General features: G+C 37.0%; 1 protein-coding gene across 1 annotated transcript in view; it reads left to right on the top strand.

Annotated features, from left to right (window-relative positions):
- Positions 1-22,179, top strand: part of asrij (OCIA domain-containing protein asrij) — a 230,789-nt gene that overhangs the window by 15,459 nt on the left and 193,151 nt on the right. The window lies entirely within an intron of this gene.

Here is a 22,179-nt window from a genome sequence, read left to right on the forward strand (position 1 = left end):
TCTAGTTATCTACATATTCTTTGTATTCAATAGCTTCATAAGTGTTATTTAATTTGTTGTATTATCAGCATGTATAGAGGTTTATGAAACGAAATACTTAATTGGGTGCTGTTCTAGAAGATTGTGAAGTAGATAAGTAGATAAATTTTATAGATATAAGAAAGCTATTTTTATGGTCAATTTCATTTATGAGGATATAGATAGGAGGGAAAAGAAAGCATACAAGAGGAGAGAAAGGGAATTGGAAAGGATCTGTTGTATTGTATCTGGTATAGCATTTAAGAATTTGTCTTAAATGTACTAACTCCATCACCCCCAGATCTTCATCTCCTCCACCTCCTCTAAAATATCTACACCAATCTTATATCCTGCATCCCATCTTTGCTTCCCAACTTTTAAAATGCTACATTTTGCAACATTAAACTGACATCCCCACACATTTGCCCATTTAGACAGTCTATATAGGTCTCTTGCAAAGCTACATCTGCTTTACTTCTCATAACTCTCCCCAACTTTACATCATCTGCAAATAACTGCATATCACCATTTAAGCCCTTTCCAATGTCACTTACATACAAATTAAACAACAATGATCCAAAACAGGCCCCTGGGGCATGCCACTAGTGACTTTCCTCTTCTGGGATATCACTTCCCTATACACAACCTGCTGATACTCAATCTCGAATCCAATTTAACTACTAGTTTGTCATGTGACAATTTATCGAAAACCTCTGCAAAATCTAAATGTACTATTATATATGCATTCCTCCCCCCCTCTTGTCCAGTGTATTCATCACCTGGTTATAATATGCAAGAAGATTGCTAAAACATGATCTTCCGTTAGCAAACCCATGCTGCCAATTACAGATAATTCTGCTGCTGTCAACCCAGTTCTGAATCCTTGTCTGCACTAGCTTCTCCAACACCTTGACCACAACTCCAGACAAGCTGATTGGCCTATAATTCGAAGCCTTGGTGTTATCACCCCTTTTATGAAGTGGACTTATCTAAGGACTTATCTTGGGCTAATCTAAGATGCGTGTTAAAAATGTTAGTTAAAGCTGTTAACTCCCGAGAACCTTCCCTTAAGGCATGCAGTGATATACCATAAAGTCCTATGGCCTTGTTGACATCAGGTTTACTCAATTCCTCATATACCTCCTGCTCACTCACCTTCATTGGTTCTTCTCCTATTCCCACTAATCTCAAGTTCTGCATTATGTTTCAATCACAAGAATGGATTTTAGCATCATTTGCTAACTGCTGCTCCTACCGCACTTTTGCTACCCTTACCAAGTGAATCAGCTTCCTTGCTTGCTCTTTGTACTCCTTATGTAACTGATTATCTCCATTCATCTTGTACTCCCTCCACAATGCCTTTTTCTTCCAGATTGCACGCTTCACCTCTTCAGTCATCCATTTTACACCTACCTTATTTAATCTTCTGATCTTTGGTATACACTCAGTCATTGCCTCTTTCAGATATTTCCTGAGTAGAGACCAAGCACCATTGATTTCCATCCCATGCAATTCGTCACATTTTAGTTTCACATATAACCCTTTTTTCAGAAAATCTTGATATGGCTGGCCACCCAAGTGATCACTTCATGGTCACTTTCACCAATTGGAGGAAGATGTAACACTTCATTTACAACAATATCTTCTGATGATATAATCAAATCCAAGACCTTCGATCCATGTGTAGCCTCTGTTACATACCTCTTGACATAGTTATCCCTTAAAAACTCAAATATTCATTTTCTTTGGTTCGTGATGCTCTCTCTTCATTCCAGTCTATATTACTGTAATTGAAAACACCCATAATGATCACCCTTTTCTTATTAGGCAGACAAATTTGTCTGAACATTTCCTTTTCACTGCCTTCCACCTTACCAGGTCTAAAGCAGCACCCTACTAAACATTTCATCCTATCCACCCCCACTTTACACCATACTGCTTTAAAACCACTTCAGTGCATTCCGATATCACTCCTCCTCCTCCCTTCCTGCTTTGTCTGTCTTCATGAAAGACTACATATCCCTCATCTCTATTCCTGTCAGAATGTCATCCTTGTTCAACCATGTCTCACATACCAACAGTTTTGGGGCGAATGAATTTTATCAATGCTACAGTTTCATTCTTCTTGTTTAGAATACTTCTAGCATTTGTAAACATATACACTAGCTCATTTCTGTCTCCATAACAAGTCCCACTTCTTGGATATGACTCCTCCACACTTCCCGCTGACCATTCCTATCTATCATCACTGATATTACACCCCTCCCAAGACCTAAATGTCACCTCCACATCCTTGATTATCATAATCTTTCTTGCACCCTCGCACATCTACTCCTGAAACCTTCATGTACACTTTTAATGCAGTATCTCCCTGTGCATTCTGACCTTCCCCATTTCCCTCTTCATTCTGTGTTCCTTCTTTTTCATTCTCTTCACTTGTGCCACTCATCTCTCCATTCACAAACTTTGCCTGTTTTACTCTCCTGCTCTTCCACAATGCTTCTTGCTTCCTCAGGTCTTACATTCACTTCAGTCATTCTCTCTTGCAGCAAGAATTTCTCCAACTAACTCACATGAAATCCATTCAAATGTAGCCCATTTGATTTGCAAAAACATCGGCAACATCTTCTTATCCCCCTGAGTTCCTTGTCCAAGAAAGCAAAGCAGAAAAACGTCTAGTTTTCTTCGAACGGTATAGAAGAATACACTAGGCTGATTACCAAAGAAGAAGAAGTGAAAACTGCTTAAATGTTGTACAACTGCTGTTGGCCAGATAATAACTGTTATGTGATGGTAAAACATCTGTCAACCTTGGTCATGGATCAACTGTTGCTCTCTGAGAGCATTTTCCCAGATACCTGACAAAAGGCAATTATAGTTGCATTTCTTAAGCCAGGGAAAGATCCAGAATCCCCAAATAACTACTGTCCAATTGCTCTGACCAGCTGCTTGTGCAAGATTCTGGAAAAACTGGTTAATTCTCATCTTATATGGTTTCTGGAAAGAAACAACTTTTTTTTTTTCCCCACACAATCTAGCTTCTACAAATATCATTCTACTACTCATCATCATGTTTGGCTGGATATATCCATTAGAAATGTCTTCCTAAAATGCATACATCTAGTATCGGTTTTCTTGAATATGGAAAAAAGCATATGACACTGCTCGGAGATTTGGAATACTGAAAGACTTACATACTTTCAGTCTTAGAGGGAATCTTTTTATCAAAAACTTCTTATCTAACTGAATCTTCCAAGTACAAGTAGAAACTGTCCTCTCCTGGGACTATAACCAAGAAGAGGGAGTGACACTTAAAACAGAAGTCATGCTTTTTGTAACCATGGTCAACTCGATAACAAAACATCCTCCCACAGTAAGTAATGCCCAATATGTGGATGACTTTACCATCTTCTGTCATTCATGTAATATGTGGGTCATCGAAAACCAGTTGCAGCAAACCATCAACCATCTCAGAAAATGGGCACTTGCAGATGGGGGGGGTTGAGATTTTCACAGCAGAAGACAGTTTATGTGCACTTTTGCTGCAGACTTGGTCTTCATCCTGACCCAGAACTCTGACTAGGACAATCATAATCCCAGTTGTAACAGAAGCCAAGTTCTTGGGACTGATGTTTTTTAGTAAACTCAGTTTTCTTCCCTCACATACATTAGTTACAAGATAAGCACTATAACACAATGAACATTCTATGCACTCTATCTTCCACCCAATGGGGTGCTGACAGATGTTCTATGTTTTTTGTACAGGGCATTGATAAGATCAAAACTTGACTACTGGTCTCAAATATGTGCTTCTGCCAAGGAGAGTACACCACAATGGCTAGGTCCTGTTCACCATCAAGCCATAAGAATTGCGACTGGAGCATTTTGCCCTCACTTATTCTTAGTCAATATATTGAGACAAATGAGCTACCTTTATTGCTTTGATGCTAACAGCTGTCTCTGTTAGTTATTCATATGTGCCTCATTTTGACACCGTATGTTCCCTCCCATGCTTCTTTGGGTTTTTTTGAAGCCTTCTGCTGGAAGAAGTGGTAGGGTTGCAGATGCCCTTTCCACAAGGAGGTAGAAGAACAATCACAAACAACCATGCTGCTGATGGGATTCAAACCTGCTATTATATGGTTGTACGTCTCTGTTATATGTAACTAAAATAAAATCTCTGCCATACCACCGCACATATCCAACTATCTTTTGCCCACAATCTGGGAATCTCTGCAACACTTAACAGACTGCCATAAAACCCTTTGGCTTGTGAATAAAAGCTCTCCTACAAACTCTAGAAATAGCAATAGACAACATAGCTCAGATGTGACCAAACCCACACCATGGCAATCATACATGCCAACATAAAGCTTTTCTTTTAGCAGGCTACCAAACTTTTCCACTCCTGCTCCTGTTTACCAGCAACTCTTTAAAGCTCATTGAACTGAATACTCTGATTTTGTGCCTGTCTACACAGACAGCTATTGAGGACCTAGTGGGATCTTCTGCCATCTTTCCAGACAATATTATATCTGCACAAATCCCACTAGAGTGTAATAACTTTACGGCAGAGTTATATGCGATAGAGTTTGCATCAAATTTCATCGCTACCAAAAGTGCATAATATATTCAGACTTACATAGTTCTCTTCAGGCAGTAAGAAGTCTAAAGCTACAGCAGCATCTGATGCTCTCTCAAATTCAACACCTCCTCTTTCAGTTATGGATGCTACACCTTGATGTATGCTTCTATTGGATTCCAAGCCACGTTAGGATTAAGAGAAATGAGGCCACAGATACGGTAACAAGGTCTTGTTTCTCAAACATCCACCATCTGCCTGTACCATACATAGATTATCAGACAAAAACTCCTATCAGAGTGGCAGCTATCTTGGAACAGAGAGAAACTAATAATAAGATCTATCAATTTAAGCCTGAAATTAAATTCTGCAGTCTAGTCTGTGCAGAATTTGAATAGAGGAAATTGTTCTTGCTCAGCTCTGTGTAGGTTATAGTCATTTCACATGCTTCTTCTTACTGAGGGGTGATGACATGCCTAAGTGTGAGTTTTGTGACTCTGGACTTTCCATCACTCATATTTTGACTGACTGCCCTCTCAACCAATGAGCACAGTCATTATTTTAGCCACAGTCTTTAGCCCTACACACAGGCAGATTTTATCAGACTGAATTGACTGTCAACCTGATTTTTAAGTTTTTACAGTATTTTTCTTTACCATCTTATATAACTTATACACTTGTTAGTATAAGTTATTGTAGATGCTTTTAAAAACCTTGGTTTCATGTACATTTTATGACTTTTAATATTTTTTATACTTTTTACATCTGTTTTATATGCATCTTTTACTTTTATTTTTCTACACTGATTTTATGTTATCTTATTTATTAAATACACATACTGGCCACTGAATTAGAAACTTTTATTTAATAGCATGTTGGACTTCCTTTAGCCTGAATTACAGCACATGTGGTTTGGCATAGATTCCACAAGGTGTTGAACTGCATCTACATCTGCAACATATCAGGTTCACCAATCCTTGGACTGGCTCAGATTTGACAAAAGATGACTTTGCTCCCAGATCTATTTTCTAACATGTCTCATACATTCTCAATGGAATTTAGATATGGGGTTTGTGGTGGCAAGGGAAGATGGTGGAAGTTGGTCATGCTCGCTGAACCATTCTTGATTGATGGACAGCAGGTGACAGATGTTTCATGGATGACAGAATTGTCATCCATGAAACATCTGTTAGCTACTGGATAAAAAGTCAACATTGCAGAATGGACTAGATCATCAACAATGTTCAGATATTCCTTGGAGGTTACCTGACCTTCCAGCAATACCAGGAAACCTGTTCGGTACCAACAGAATATGCTCCACACTATGACACCACCTCCAGAATTTTGAGTTGTGTTTACAAGACATGCTAGGTTCATTACTTCATGGGACTCCTGCCAAATTCTCTACCTATCATCAGTACGGAACAAGGTGTACCATGACTCATTGGCCCACACAACTTTTTCCTAGTTTTTTCAGTGTCCAGTCACAGTGTTCCATCTATACCACTGTAGAAAAACTTTCTGGTTCTTTGCAGAAATCAGTGGTTTCCGTATAGGTATGTGACTGCCAGTACCAATCTTCTTCAATTCTCTGCACATAGTTAGGTGAGATATGGGTTTGGAAACAGTTTTCATTAAATGCTTCGGTCAGTTGCTGCAGGGAATTCTGTTTGTCCATATTGCCCTTCTCAGACAACGGTGATGTCATTCCTTACACAATCTTAGGACCATAGTTACCTCTTAGACAAGCAATGTGGATTATTTTATTACTGATTAAACACCTGGAATATCTCACCTTTTGAGAAACCAATAAGCTTTGCTGTTTTCAAAATCGTGGCTCTAGCCAAACGGGTACCTACAGTAAGCCCTTTATTGAACTCCGAAAGATCCTTTGTATTTCCTATTGTAATCAGTACTGTTGATGATTACTGACCAGCAGTATTCTTAAATAGTTGGGTAGAACACGTGGTGATGCACGTGGCCAAGTATTGTGTCTATATGCTGCGTAAGTGAGGTTTATGTACATCTACATAAAAGTTTCTAATACAATGGCATCTATGTGTAGAATACTTTTAAGAAATGTTTCATTTATGATGATTGTTATTATTTTGAATATTATATATAGTTTTTAGATCTGTATAAACTGCTTATTTATTACACCTGTTTTGGTGCTGCATGACCATAGCTGTATTTTTGCCATTAAACTGACAAACAAACAAACTTAAGGAAGAAGTGGAGGAATTTTTCAAGTCATTAGAGCAGGCAGCTGACATGAAGAAAATGGAAAAAGTGGTCCTTGTTAGAGATCTAAACAGCAGAGTAGAAAATGAATCCTCCATGTTTATAGGAATGGGGAAAATTTGGAGAAAAGAGTAAAGCTACTAATAATGATAAGCATCAGCTAGATTTCTGCTCAGGATATGGACTAGTTATTATTAACATCATGTTCCAACATAACGATGTGCATAAGTTCACATGGAGAGTAGACACAAGAAATAAGAAAAGCCTGATTGACTATCTCATTGCTGAGAGATAGTCAATGAGGCAATTGAAGTTGAGCAACATTTCCAGGTACACTGTTGACTGAAGAAAACATTGGTTGATTCAGCTAGGGTAAGTATTTGTTGAAGTTGCCTGCAAGGATAGAAATATAAGAACACTATGGTGGATGCAAGATGTTAAAAAAGCAGTCCTGTCCCGGATAAGAAGTAAACATACTGAAAGTTCTTAGCAAATAAATAGCCATCTCATACAGAGGTGGCAGGGTTTTCCCTCCTGAAAACTCAGGTTTTTCATCTGCAAACTAGCCATTAGAACACATGCAGTTATAGATATAATAATACTAGCTTCAAAACCCTGAGTTGTTTTGACCATAAAGCCAAACAAACCATAAATCTAGCAAATAACTTGGCAGATGTCTTAATACAGAGAAAAATGTAAGAGAGCTAAGCTGTGCATAAAAGTAGCCAAACAAAAGTCATTGGATAATTATGATAATACTGTGTGAAAAAGTTACACCGTTACTAACTTCTGATTAACATTTTCCCTCCAAATCTGTTATGTCAAGACTTCAACATTATTAGATCTTATATTTCTGTCTTTTAAGGCACTTTTCGCTATATCAATCCATCTACATCTTGGTCTTCCCCTTGATCTTTTCCTTGCCATCCTAGCAAAGAACACTTGTTTTGCTAATCTTTCTATTACCCATTCTGTTTAAGGGACCATACCACCTGAGATTAGCTCTGCTAACACATTCCTGAATGCTAACAATGGCAAGTCCTAATATCTTCATTCTTGATATGATACTGCCATTGATGCCAAATGTTCACTCCACTAATGTTTCTCAGAACTCTCATCAGAGGCCTCCAGTCTTTGATCAAGTTTTATTTCTAACCTGGCTCTAACAGATAAGCTTAGGTGTTGATGGTTATTCATGACTTATTTTTCACGGTATTAACAACACCACAAACACTTTTATCAACAAAGATGTTTTATTAACGCTTATATTTCGCTGATTTTCAACTCAGCATCATCAGAGCACAACACACATGTAAACGCAACAGTGAGTGAGTGAAACAATATAATTGCAAAAGACAAAAGATCTCAAGTCCTATTTTTTGGCGCCCTCTAATGAAAAAAAAAAAAAAAAAAAAAAAGCAGTTATCCAGGAGTTTTTCTTAGGATAACCGTCTCCCAAATTTTTGGCAAATTAATTCAACCATATTTGTTAAGGTTGGGAGAATTCTTCAAAGCCATTGCTGACTCAAAAAATAATCTTACAGATCTATAATGACTTCTAAATAGCACATTCGTTTTCCTCCATCTAATCCTGTGTGAAGGAGTGTCCAAAGCATTTGGCGTACGCTTTGAAAAACTCCTAAGAAAAACTCCTGGATAACTGCTTTTTTTTTTCTTTTTTTTTCCCGTTAGAGGGCGCCAAAAATAGGACTTGAGATCTTTTGTCTTTTGCAATTATATTGTTTCACTCACTCACTGTCGCGTTTACATGTGTGTTGTGCTCTGATGATGCTGAGTTGAAAATCAGCCAAATATAAGCGTTAATAAAACATCTTTGTTGATAAAAGTGTTTGTGGTGTTGTTAATACCATGAAAAATAAGTTCTAACCTGGCTCTCAGATCCATAAATTAAAATTGGTTTGAACACTGTCTTGTATACAGCTAATTTAGTGTTGTTTTGAACTAATTTTGTTCTTATTCCATATAAATTTATCCAGCTAACTTCCTACTATACCAGCTTCACTAATTCTGTTGTCTATTTCCATATTTCATTTACCATCTTCACTAAAAATAGAATAAAAGTAAAAGGAGTCAAAGATGATAAAAGTGACATGAAAACTGAAAATAAGGATATCTTAGATGTCTGGAGTAATTACTTTGAAAGACTTTTAAAAAAATATGTGTAAAAAACCATCAAAAACTTGAAATGTGGAAAGGCAGTTTGAGAAGATGATATTCATCAAGAAATGCTTAAATATGGAGGTAACAAAATTTTGCAGTGGTTAAACCGCATAATTCAGAGGGACTGGTCAGAAGGTTGAATTCCAGGTGATTGGAGTAGAGTACTTAGTTTCCACGTATAAAAAGGGAATAAAGCTGAATGTGAGAATTAAAGAATTTCTCTACTAAGTGTTTCTGTTTGGCAAGCATACTTGAAAAAAGGTTAAGAAAAATTATGAAAGAGAAACTGAGAAAAACCGAGCTGGATTCAGGTCAAATACAGGTTGTCAAAATCACAATTTCTTTACGACAAATAGTTGAGAAATCATGGGAATATGACAAGGATCTGTACTTAAGTTTTGTAGATCTGGAAAAGGCCTATGGCAAGATGCCCAGAGAATATCTTTTCAAAAGACAACAATTATATTAGATAAATGGCACATTATATACAGAGCAATACATAGTCTGTATTTAAGTTGTCAGTCAGCAGTTAGAATTGAAGGAAATACAGAAGATGGTTTGATGTAAAATCAGGAGTAAGACAAGGATGCATATTTTCTTCATTCTTATTCATCATTTATATGGATTGCATCATTATGCAAAGAAAGTGACATTAAACCTGATGTTACAATCAGAGATATTAAATTTAGCTCTTTGCTTTATGTAGATCATGTTTTACTCCTAAATACATCAAATGCAAGTTTCCATGGTTCTTGAACTAAATTGCATAACTGCTCTAACAAATTTGGCAGGAAAATCAGCAATAGAAATACCAAAACGATGAAAAATGCAGGAACATAGAAACTTTAGTTACATTCTCAATAGAGAACCTATTGAACAAGTAATATTTTTCAGCTATTTTAGACACAAATTTTTAGTGAAGATGGCAAATTTAATTTGGAAATAGACAACAGCAGTAGTAAAGCTGGTATGGTAGGAAGTCAGCTGAATAAATTTATATGGAATAAGAGAGAAATTAGCCAGAACACCAAACTAGCAGTATACAAGACCATGTTCAAACCAGTTTTAAGTTATGTATCTGAGAGTTGGATTAGAAATAAAGACCTGATTAATGACTAGAGACCATGGGTATGAGTGTTCTGAGAAAAATTAGAGGAGTGAACAGATGGCATCAGTTGCAGAAACATATTAAAAATAAAGATATTAGAAACAAATTTGACATCATTAGCATTCAAGAATGTGTGAGCAGAGCTAATTTAAGGTGGTATGACTACTTAAATAGAATGGGTGAGGAAGGTTAGCAAATCAGGTATTTGATGGCAGGAAAGAGACAGTGAAAGACCAAGCTCTAGGTGCATTGATTCAGTAAAGTGTCTTAGAAGCATGAAATGTTAGATACAACAATATTGGAGCATTGACAAGTAATAGACTAATTTGGAGAAAAATTGTTGATAGGAGATGAATGATGATATAATCATGTAGTGCTGTTATAGTAGACTGAACACCTCTTGAGGATACATATCAGAATATTGTTGACATGATCTCCTTAATAATGTGGTCCATACAGATTAATAACAATAGTAGAGATAGTATACAATCATTTCTTAACTAATTTATCATCAAGCCATCTTCTAGTGTATCTTTCAGATCTAATTGCTAATTATTTGCAACTTTACAAGCTATGTTCAAAATTCAGTTTACTGGAATGAAAAACACCACAAAGAAATAATTAAACACAGATTTAATAGTTCTAGTATTTTGTCTCTGTCATAGAGGCATCTTCTGGGATGCAGTATAAAAATTGTAATAAAACACACAAATAGTAAGTGGACGATGTTACTAGAAGTCTAAAGTTATAATAGGGGCACTCTCTATGGGTACTGGTAGCTCACCTTGGCTGTTGGGTGGGGGAGCTAAGAATTGGTGTTTCCCAAATCATGGAGATTTAACCTCTCTAGCATCTTTTACATATTTTGCTGTCCATCAAAATGTGAGTGCAAACAAGTATAGAGTTGGAGAAACATTAATAAGAAGTGCGAGCCATCAGTTATTATTATTAAGAGTTTTTTAAGAGATTGCTGGTAATCCCTCACACTCAGGAGTACTCTTAACCAGATTAACTTGCTTTCATAGCTGCATCTCAGAGCCAGTGTTACTAAGCAGTATGAAACACGTATACAGGATAGTTTTATATTTCTAGTCCTTTTATCATATAATTTTAGTTTGTTGTTAATATTAAGACAAAATAAGAGAAACTTCCATTCTGAAATATATTTTCTATCATAGGAAAAAAATTGCCATCAGAATATATGGAAAATGGTTTGCAGTTGATTATTGCACATAAATCTTGTATTAACTAAGAAAAAAAAAATGCTCGAATGAATTTTTTTTGTTGTTAAGTTTGCCTAATTACGGTTAGATAACCATGCATTTTTTGTTCTGAAATATCTGTATTGAAGATAATTACTTTCACAAAACAATTATTTCGTAAAATAATTGCAAAAGTATTCATTAGAAGTTTGCTGTTTCTTCTAAATTAAGCCTTATTTGTTTAGTTATAATTCTAGTCATAAATCACTTTGCAGAATTCTTATGATTTCTGCATGTGTATGATTTTGATTTACAAAAAACCATGCCATTTATAATAATGCATAATGTCTGTAGTACTTGGAACTAAGTTTGCCTTCCCCCCCCCCAATTTCCAAGATTCACCCATTATAAATCAAAATACAGTTATGGAACAAATTATATATTAACTAAGCTCTCTGTGTAACATGCAGTTAAAGCAATATCAATTGTCATTCTTACACTTTTCACTGCACTTTCTTTCAAAAAATAAAAGAAGGAACATTGTAAATAACATTTAGTTTCAAAGTTATTGCCCACTGTAAAAGAAAGTACTACATGTTTTATTATTATTATTTCGGGCAACTCCAAGAAGTCGACAGATTCATCGAGGGAGGCCCTAACATCATGTCAAGAACAACTATTCGACATTCACACAGTATCTATCATACCTCGCCTTGAACTCATTCACGGTCATAGCACCCACAACAGACTCTGGCAGCTTATTCCACTCATTCACCACTCTCCAAGTAAAAAACCTAGCTCTAACACCCCTGCTAACCACATTCTTGCCCAGCTTCCATGTACGGCCCCTAGTCCTCCCACCACCAGTCCTATTCTCCAAAATATCTTCTGGATTAATCCTGTAGAAACCCCTTCAGTAATTTGAATGTCTCAATCATATCACCCCTTTTCTGCCTATCAACCAATTTTTGCAACCCATAAATCTTCAACCTGTTCTCATAAGGTTCATTCCACAGACCTGCTATCATCTTGGTCACTCGTCTCTGGATCCTCTCCACCTCCTCCCCATCAAGAAGAAACCCTGGCACCCATATTTGGGCACAGTAGTCTAGATGGGTTCTTATCAAGGCTCAATATAGTGGAACAATAACTTGTTTGTCTCTGCTTGTTAAAGTATTTTTCAGCAACTAAGTGATTTGATGAGGTGATTTAGCCACTTTTTGCAATGTGCCCCCTAAACTTCAACTCCCTATCCACCAACACTCCAAAATCCCTGGCCTCATCACTCTCCTGGAGTACGGTTCCACTTATGTGATGTACTGCTGCGAATCTTTTCACTCCAAAATGCATAACCTTACACTTTGCCACATTAAATTGACATCCATTTTCCTTAGCCCAGTCCTCCAAACTATCCAAATCATCCTGCAAAATTTTGACATCCTGTCAGTCACAATTGCTCTACCCTACTTTGCATCATCAGCAAACAAGTGAACTTCCTCTCAGATCCTTTCCTATATCGTTAATGAACAAATTGAAAAGTGGTGGTCCAAGAACAGAACCCTGCGGCACACCACTAGTCACAAGCGGCCTTTTGGACTCCACTCCTGAATAAACCACTCTCTGGTATCTCTCCATCAACCATCCTCCTATCCATCTCATGAACCCTATATCCATCCCCATCTGCTCCAGTTTACTGATTAGAGTTCCATGTCAAGGTATCCTGTCAAAGGCCTTGGCAAGGTCCAGTAGAATCACTGTAAAGCCAATACCCTTATCCGGTTCAGCCGTCACTGTGTTATAAAACGTGAGCAAGTTACTGAGGCATGATCTACCCTTCACAAAACCATGTTGTCCCCCATACAGTATCCCATTTTCATCTATCCAATCCTGTATTCTTCTCTTGACTAATTTCTCCAAGACCTTGACAACGATTCCTGATATGCTAATCGGTCAGTAATTTGCAACAGTAGTCTTGGATCCTCCTTTATGCAGTGGAACTATTTTCCCTTCTTTCCACCCCCTCGGGACTAACCGAGACCCGAGACTCAAATTAAACAAAATGGTCAAGGGTACTGACAATTCTTTAGCTGCTTCACGTACAACACGAGCTGGTACACCATCCAATCCCACAGACGTATTGACATTGAGGTTATGTAATAGATTACTCACCTCCACTTCATTCCACAATTCCCGTATAATCTATTGGTTCATTCATTTCTGCAATGTCGCCACCTGGAAGATATATTCTTGCAAAGTGCTTGCTCAGTAATTGAACTATATCAACTGATTCGGTTACCTCCCTACCATCGGCATTCTTTAAAATCATTATTATTATAGTGCAGTATTTTTTTTAGTACAAAAAAGAAATCATGTTTGAAAAGAAATACATTTACTGATAGTTTCAATATGTGGTATTTTTGAAGTAACTAGACTTTTACTACTATTTTATGTTAAAAAAAGTATAAATACATGATCATTCAAGTGATTCATGTTTTCTATTGTCTTGTGAACAGTTTTGAAGATAAATATAACCTGAAATATCTGCTGTTTGAATAGGTACCCTCCCCCATTCCAAAAAAGTTGAACAACTATTGAATACCATCTTCACTTTTTTTTTATTCAAATTGTTCTTTTTTCCCCAAGATCATTTTATCAAATAATTAAAAACTTTTGATAATAAAACTGAAGCTGTGATTATTGTAAATTAAGAAATTAAAACTTAAGAAACTGTATCATCCAGCAAAAGAAATATCATTTCTGCTTAGGATATCTGATAATCAATCAAATGGATGAAAACAAAACAAGATGTTGCTGACATATACTGTACTACTGCTTTGAGCTCTTGATGGTGACTTCTGGGGAAATTTTCTTTCTCAGTAGCATTTCAGCTTTTTCCTCAGGTAGAGGTGATTGTTATCTAGTATTTCTAAGACACAGCTTATTTCAGAAAGGAAACCAGCAGCAGTAGAAGTAGCAACATTTGGGACATTTTGTAAGGGCCAAAAAGCAAAAAAATAACACTACTGAATTTCCTTTTTTGTAGCATAAATATAAATGATTTTTGTATGGTGAAAATATAACATGAAAACTTAGAATAATTTCAGCATACAGTTGAAAAAGGTGAGGAGTGAAATATGCAAAGAGATAATCCAGTTTTAGAAGTACCTGCTTCAGCAGACACAACAACATTATTATCTAATTTCTAATTTCTTTCATCAAAACTGTAAAATGAAAATAGATATTATTGGAATGAGCATCCTACAAAAAAAAAAAGTTTCAATTTTAAGTTAAAGGCAAAAGAGACACTGAGTTCCTACTGAAATATTATTGGATATAAGTTTTTGATATTAAAAGTGTCATAATTGGAAAGTGAGTGAGTGAGTAAAGTGAGGAACAGAAAGACTGATTTCTAAAACTGAAGTATGATGAAGTAAAAAAAAAAAACTCATTGTTTTTATGGCTATTTAGCTTATTTTTGTTTAGGAGTACCCCTTTTTACTCAGTTTTTAGGGCATTACTGATGTTTAATAGACAGCTATATGAAGAAAATATAGGAAGGATAATTTGGACACAACTTTGTAGGATGTTGCTGGTTGTCTTCTTATTCAGCGACATCTGGCATATGGTGATATACATTCATCTGCTGTTGAAGTATTGAAGTATGACTGAAAGGAGGGGAGGTTGGAAATATGGGGATAGAGAGATGTGGAAGAATTATTGGTGAGGCAAGAGGTATGCAAACATTTAAAAACCTAGATTTTTTTAAATTAGGGTGAGCAAAGAATTTTTTGGAAGGTAGGTGAAAGATAGAAATTTTTGGGGAAGGAGAAGGATATGATGGGATAGGATCAGGGGGTGGGAGTAACAGGGTGTGAGCCGTTTCGACAGTGTCCTCTTCGGAGCTCATGTCCACTTCCCCCCATGAGCTCTGAAGATGATGCACTGTTGAAACAGCTCACACACTGTTACTCTAACTCCTGATCCTATTCCATCATATCCTTATCCTTCTCCAAAAATTTCTATCTTTCACCTCCCTCCCAAAAGATTCTCTGCCTACCCTAATTTAAAAAACCCCGAGTTTTTAAATGTTCGCATACCTCTTACCTCACCAATATTTTTCTCCCATATCTCTCTCTATCCCCATATCCCCGCCTTCCTTTCAGTCATACTTCAATAGTAGATGAATGTACACTGCTCAAAACAGTTACGGGATTTTTAGTTTCTGTCAGATAATTATAAATTTCTGCAAATAATTATAACTATTGGGTACTTTATACATGAATAAATATTTCTTACTTATGGATAGGATATAATTGATGAGAGATATTATTTAAATAATCGATATTTATTACAAATTTAACAAATTATACATTTTAGTGTGAAATAATTTTAACAAGAATATCCCCTAATTGTTTTGAGCAGTATATATATCGCCATACGCCAGATGCTGCTGAATAAGAAGACAACCAGCAACATCCTACAAAGGTATGTCCAAATTATCCTTCCTATATTTTCTTCATATATGTATCTGTCTATAAAACATCAGTAATGCCCTAAAAATTGAGTAAAAAGCCAATGACATTATAAAAAAAAAGGGTACTCCAAAAGAAAAATAGGCTAAACAGCCATAAAAATAATATTTACTTAGAGGAGTAACATGGGAATTTTCTCAGAAATAATACCTATAAAAAAGTTCATTTTTATGTCAATAAATGTTATTTTAAATCAGTTGCTTATAAATATTTAACATAATGATTTTCAATAGAAGCATTTGAAATTAGCATGAAAATAATTTCTGTGGTATTGTCAGTAAAACGAAAGAATTTAATTTATGTTGTTCCGCTGCACTGGTTTGAAAAATAATAGATGGCAAATTTACAATTACTAAATAAATTAATAAATTTATTACTGAAGGCTGATCTCTTGTCACATTTCAGAATTGATAATTTATTTTTTCATGCATTTTTTATCTTTGGGAACAAATACAATAAATAAATTATACAGCAAAAGTTAAAATACTGAAGTACAAGGAAGAAAATGCCAAACAGTACACTTTAAGTCAAGTGATATTACTATTATTATGGGCAACTCCAGGGAGTCATTAGACTCATCGAGGGAGGCCCCAAATCGTATTCATCACAACTATTCAACATTCATACAGTATCTATCATACCTTGCCTTAAACTCATTCACTGTCACAGCATCCACCACAGACTCAGGGAGCGCATTCCACTCATTCACTACTCTAAAAGTAAAGAACCCAGCTCTAACACCTTTACTAACCACACTTTTGCCCAGTTTCCATGGATGTCCACTAGTCCTCCCACAACCAGCCCTGTTCTCAAAAATATCTTCTGAATTAATTTTATAGAAACCTTCAGTAATTTGAATGTCTCAATCATATCTCCCCTCCTCTGCCTATCAACCAATTTTTGCAACCCACAAATCCTCAACTTGTTCTCATAAGGTTCATTCCACAGACCTGCTATCATCTTGGTCACTCACCTCTGGATCCTCTCAACATCTTCCCCATCAAGAAGAAACCTAGGTGACCAAATCTGGGCACAGTAGTCGAGATGGGGTCTTATCAAGGCTCGATACAGAGGAACAATAACCTGCTTGTCTCTGCTTGTAAATGTATTCTTCAGCAACCAAGTGATTTGATGAGCTGATTTGGCCACTTTTGCAATTGTCCCCTAAATTTCAATTCCTTATCCACCAACACTCCTAAATCTCGTGCCTCATCAGTTTCCTGGAGCACAGTTCCACCAATGCAGTAAACTGCTGCCAATCTTTTCACCCCAAAATGCATAACCTTACATTTTGCCACATTAAAATGACATCCATTCTCCTTAGCCCAGACCTCCAATCTATCCAAATCATCCTGCAAACTTCTGACGTCATCTGCATTCACTATTGCCCTACCCAATTTTGCATCATCCGCGAACAAATGAACTGTTCCTCTCATATCCTTTCCTATATCGTTAATGAACAAATTGAAAAGTGGTGGTTCAAGAACAGATCCTTGTGGCACACCACTAGTCACAGGCTGTCTTGTGGACTCTACTCCTGAGTAAACCACTCTCTGATATCTCTCCGTCAACCACCCTCCTATCCATCTCACCAACCCTATGTCCATCCCCATATGCTGCAATTTACTGATTAGAATTCCATGTGGTATCCTGACAAAGGCCTTAGCAAGGTCCAGTAGAATCACTGTAAACCCATTGCCCTTATCCAGTTCAGCCGTCACTGTGTTATAATACGTGAGCAAGTTACTGAGGCATGACCTACCCTTCACAAACCATGCTGTCCCCGATACAGTATCCCATTTTCTTCTATCCAATCTTGTATTTTCCTCTTGACTATTTTCTCTAAGATCTTGATAATGATTCCTGTTATGCTGATTGGCCGGTAATTTTCAACAGCAGCCTTGGAACCACCTTTGTGCAGCGGAACTGTTTTCCCCTCTTTCCACCCCTTTGGGACTGACCCAGACCCGAGGCTCAAATTAAACAAAATGGTCAATGGCACTGACAATTCTTTAGCCGCTTTACGTACGACACGAGCTGGTATACCATCCAATCCCACAGATGTATTGACATTGAGGTTCTGTAATAGACTAGTTACCTCTACTTCATTCATCACAATTCCAGTATAAGCTGTTGGTTCTTCCATTCCTGCAAAGTCACCCACCTGGATAATATACTCTTGCAAAGTGGTCGCTCAGTAATTCCACAATATCGACTGATTCGGTTACCTCCTACCCTCAGCATTTTTTAAGATCATTCTACCATGAGCATTTTTCCTTTTACTTGCAACATATTGAAAAAACTATTTGGGATTCTCTTTACCCTGCATGGCCAATTTTCTTTCGTAATCTGCTTTTGCTTTTCTTACCACCCTTGTTACCATCCTAGCCTGAGCTTTATACTGTTCCTGCACCTGATGGTCACCTTTCTCCTTAAATTCCCTCCACAATTGTTTCTTTTTTTGCAGCTCAAGCTTAATAGTGTTATTCATCCATTTAACCCCTACTTGATTTATTATTCGGACTCTTGGTATACAGTCAACCATTGCCTCCTGTAAACAGTTCTTAACCACCTCCCATGCACTCTCAACATCCAGCCCTTGCAGTTTTACATGCCATGGCACTGAGCCAAGCACACACACCTAAGCTTGTCATACTTACCAGCCTGGTAATTCCACATGTACCCTGTCTTAATTGTAAATTCCACTCCTTTAGCCACCTCCCAAGTCATGTCCTTATAGTCACTCTCACCAATTGGTGGCAACATGGTCATGTTTGTTACAGCCACATTCTCAGTTGCAATTACAAGGTCCAGCACTCTCTGCCCCCTTGTATTTTCCACTACATGTTGCCATAGATAGTTGTCCCTTAATAACCGTATAAAATCCAATTCCTTCCTCCCATGTGCCCTATCCTCTTTCCAGTTAATGTTACCATAATTGAAAACACCCATAATAATTACCCTCCTTCCGCTCATTTCTTCTCTTTGCCTATGCATACTATTCCCACCATCTATTCCATCACCTGGTCTATAGCAGCACCCAATTGTATATTTTGTTCTGCTAGATTCTATCTCAAACCAAACAGCCTCAAATGTGCTCTTTTCTCTATCCTGCAGTTCAACCTCATCAGCTATCATCAATAACACTCCTCCCCCCTTTTTATTCTCCCTGTCACTCCTGAACACGCTATACCCGTCGCATTCAATCCCACTAGCGTTATCATCTTCTGTCAGCCATGTTTCACTAATACCAACAACCTGTGGCCTGGAAGTGCCAACCATGGCCAAAAACTCTTCCTTCTTGTTCCTAATACTCCTGGCATTAGTGTACATGAATTGCAGAAGCCCATTTGTCCTATCCCTACTTTGATGCCTTATACTAACTATCCCATTCTGATTTGTTGTCCTTCGTACTCGCTCGGGCATAATATACTCATTCATACACTCAACTGCCTCCCTAAAGTCTGCATATCTACTCCCTTCCCTCTTAATAAATCTAGTTTCCCTGAGTCTGTACATCCACTTCCACATCATTCATCAACACTTTTTCAAGTCTCCGTACACCAACTTCATTCAAATGTAACCCATCCATCTTATATAAGTCCTTTCACCCATCGAACTCATTCCACACCACTCTCCATGCATAACCCATGCATAAAGACATAAAGATCAATCTGTTCCAATTAATCTGTTAATGGCTCTACAATCACCATTAATGAGTTAACAGCATATTATGGTAATTATTATGATACAGGCACCTCCATGGTGTCCAAAGACTCATAGTGGGAAACTCATTCTATCCATGCAATCTATCATACTTCTCCTTGAACCCATTAACAAACAAAGCACTCACAACTAACTCTAGCAACCCATTCCACTCATTCATAACTCTCCAAGCAAAAAAAATCTAGTCCTCACATCCTTACTAACCACACTTTTATTCAACTTCCAAGGATGTCATCCCCTTGTTTTGGTTCCTCTAGCCAAGTGCTGAAACATTTCTCCTGCATCTATCCTATAAAATCCTTTAAGCAACTTAAATGTTTCTATCGTATCCCCTCTTTTTCTCCTATCAACCAACTTCTGCAATCCACATACCTTCAATCTATCCTCATAGGGAACATTCCACAGGCTACTCACCATCTTGGTCACTTGCCTCAGAATCCTCTCCACTGCATCCTCATCCCCAAGAAACCCAGGGGACCAGACTCAAGCACAGTAGTCCAGATGTGGGCATATCAAAAAACTTCTAAAAACTTCCTTATCTCTACTTGTTAATGTGTTCTTTAATAGCCAAGTAATTTATGGGCTACTTTAGCAACCTTAGTAATATGTCCTCTGAACTTTAACTCTCTGTCTACCACCACCCTTAAATCTCTAGCTTCATTTATCTCCTGTAGTACAGTACTATCAACGTGATACATGTCTTGTAATCTATTTAATCCAAAATGAATAACTTTACATTCTTGACATTAAACTGGCATCCATTAACTTTTGCCTATACTTGACAACCTATTTAAATCATCCTGCAAGCTCTCCACATCGCCTTGATTAACTATTATTCCACCTAATTTTGCATCATTAGACTCGAGCGCTTTCAAGTAATTTTCTATATCATTTATGTACAAATTAAACAGCAAGTCACTTGTTTTCACCTCAATTCCTTCCCACGACATACCACTTTATGATATCTATCCAGCAGCCACCCTTTTATTCACTTAACCAGTGTCATATCCATCCCCATTTGTTCTAATTTGCTTGGTATTCTGTCAAATGCCTTTGCAAAATCGTCATGTAGCCATTTCCTTTATCCAACTAGCTGTTACTTATTATAAAAAGTTAGTAAATTACTAAGGCATAACCAATCCTTCACAAAGCCATGCTGACCCTCATCCAGTATCATATTTTTATCTATGCATTCTTGAATTTTCTCTCTTTTAGCAATTTTTCTAGTACTTTTACCACCATGCCTCACATACAAAATAATGTGAAGGAATTATTTTGCTCTCTTTCCACTTCCCTGGAACTCTACGAGAGCTGAGGCATAAATTAAAGAGCCTAGTCAAAGGCATTGCCAGTTCCTTTGCGCATTCTTCCAAAACCCTAGCTGATATCCCTTCTAATTCCACAGCTGTATTTACATTAATATTCTGCAATATCCTAAGAACCTCCAATTTATTCACCTCTGTTCCTGCATTTAGTGTCTGTCACATAGGTTAAAGCAGTAACCTCACTAGGAAGATATATATCAGTAACTCAACTGTTTTATCTGATTCTAATTTTGCATCATTAGCAAGCAACTGAATATTTTCTTTCAGGTTATTTTCCATATCATTTATGCACAGATTAAACAGCAATCATTCATTAAGGTTAATCTTCCAGTCATTCTTCATCTTACTTGCAACATAATGAAAGAACTCTTTGGGATTTCCTTTTGCCTGCTCAGCTAGATTCTTCTCATAATCTGATTTTTGCCTTCCTTGCCATGCTGTTCATCTTTCTTGCCTGAGCCTTGTACTGTTCATGAGTTTGCTGGTAACCTTTCTTTTTATATATCATCCACAGCATTTTCTTCTTCTGCACCTCGTGCTTAATGATATTACTCATCCATCTAACTCCTACCCGATTGACTGTCCTTACCCTAGATATACAATTTAATGCTGCTTCCTCTAGATCAGGGGTCGGCAAACTTCTTTGACTGTCGACCCCTTCAAGAGTTTCTTGATGTTTTATTGACACCCTCTATTTTACTATTACGTAATTATAATAGGACAAGCGAAGAAGATGCTTATGTGAGTTTTTAGATTGTTTATTTTAAGTTATATACATACAGTGTTTATTGTATGTATAATATAGTATATATAATTATATTACTATTACTATCACTAGTAATATCACTGGTATTACTACCAGCCCTTCTCAATTCTTCGACAATGAGAAGTTTAGTTTGTGAATGAATAACGATTGAATTATAATATGTATGTTGATAAATTTTAGAACATTAATGCTCACTTGTATGTCGATGGCAAAAATAAGACTGGGATCGAATACGTGTAAGTATAAGTAAATAAGCAACCATGCACATGTTGCCATCTCGGTCCCGCTGCTCTGGCCAGGCTTGAACCACAACATCCGTTTATTGGTAAATACGTCATTTTGGCCCACTTGATTGGCCTCCGTAACTATTTTCATGACCTTGCTCCATCTTACAGGTCCTATTCATGTCGCTGTTCCTACGATTCACTCTTAATTGCATTGTCATTCAGGATGGAGGTAATCGAAGTTAACCGAATTAAATATTACCCGTACAATGAT

This window comes from Typopeltis vanoorti, chromosome 7 (genome assembly GCF_054136105.1).
Source record: "Typopeltis vanoorti isolate ZY-2024b chromosome 7, IOZ_Tvanoo_1.0, whole genome shotgun sequence".
In the NCBI taxonomy this organism is placed as follows: Eukaryota; Metazoa; Arthropoda; class Arachnida; order Uropygi; family Thelyphonidae; genus Typopeltis; species Typopeltis vanoorti.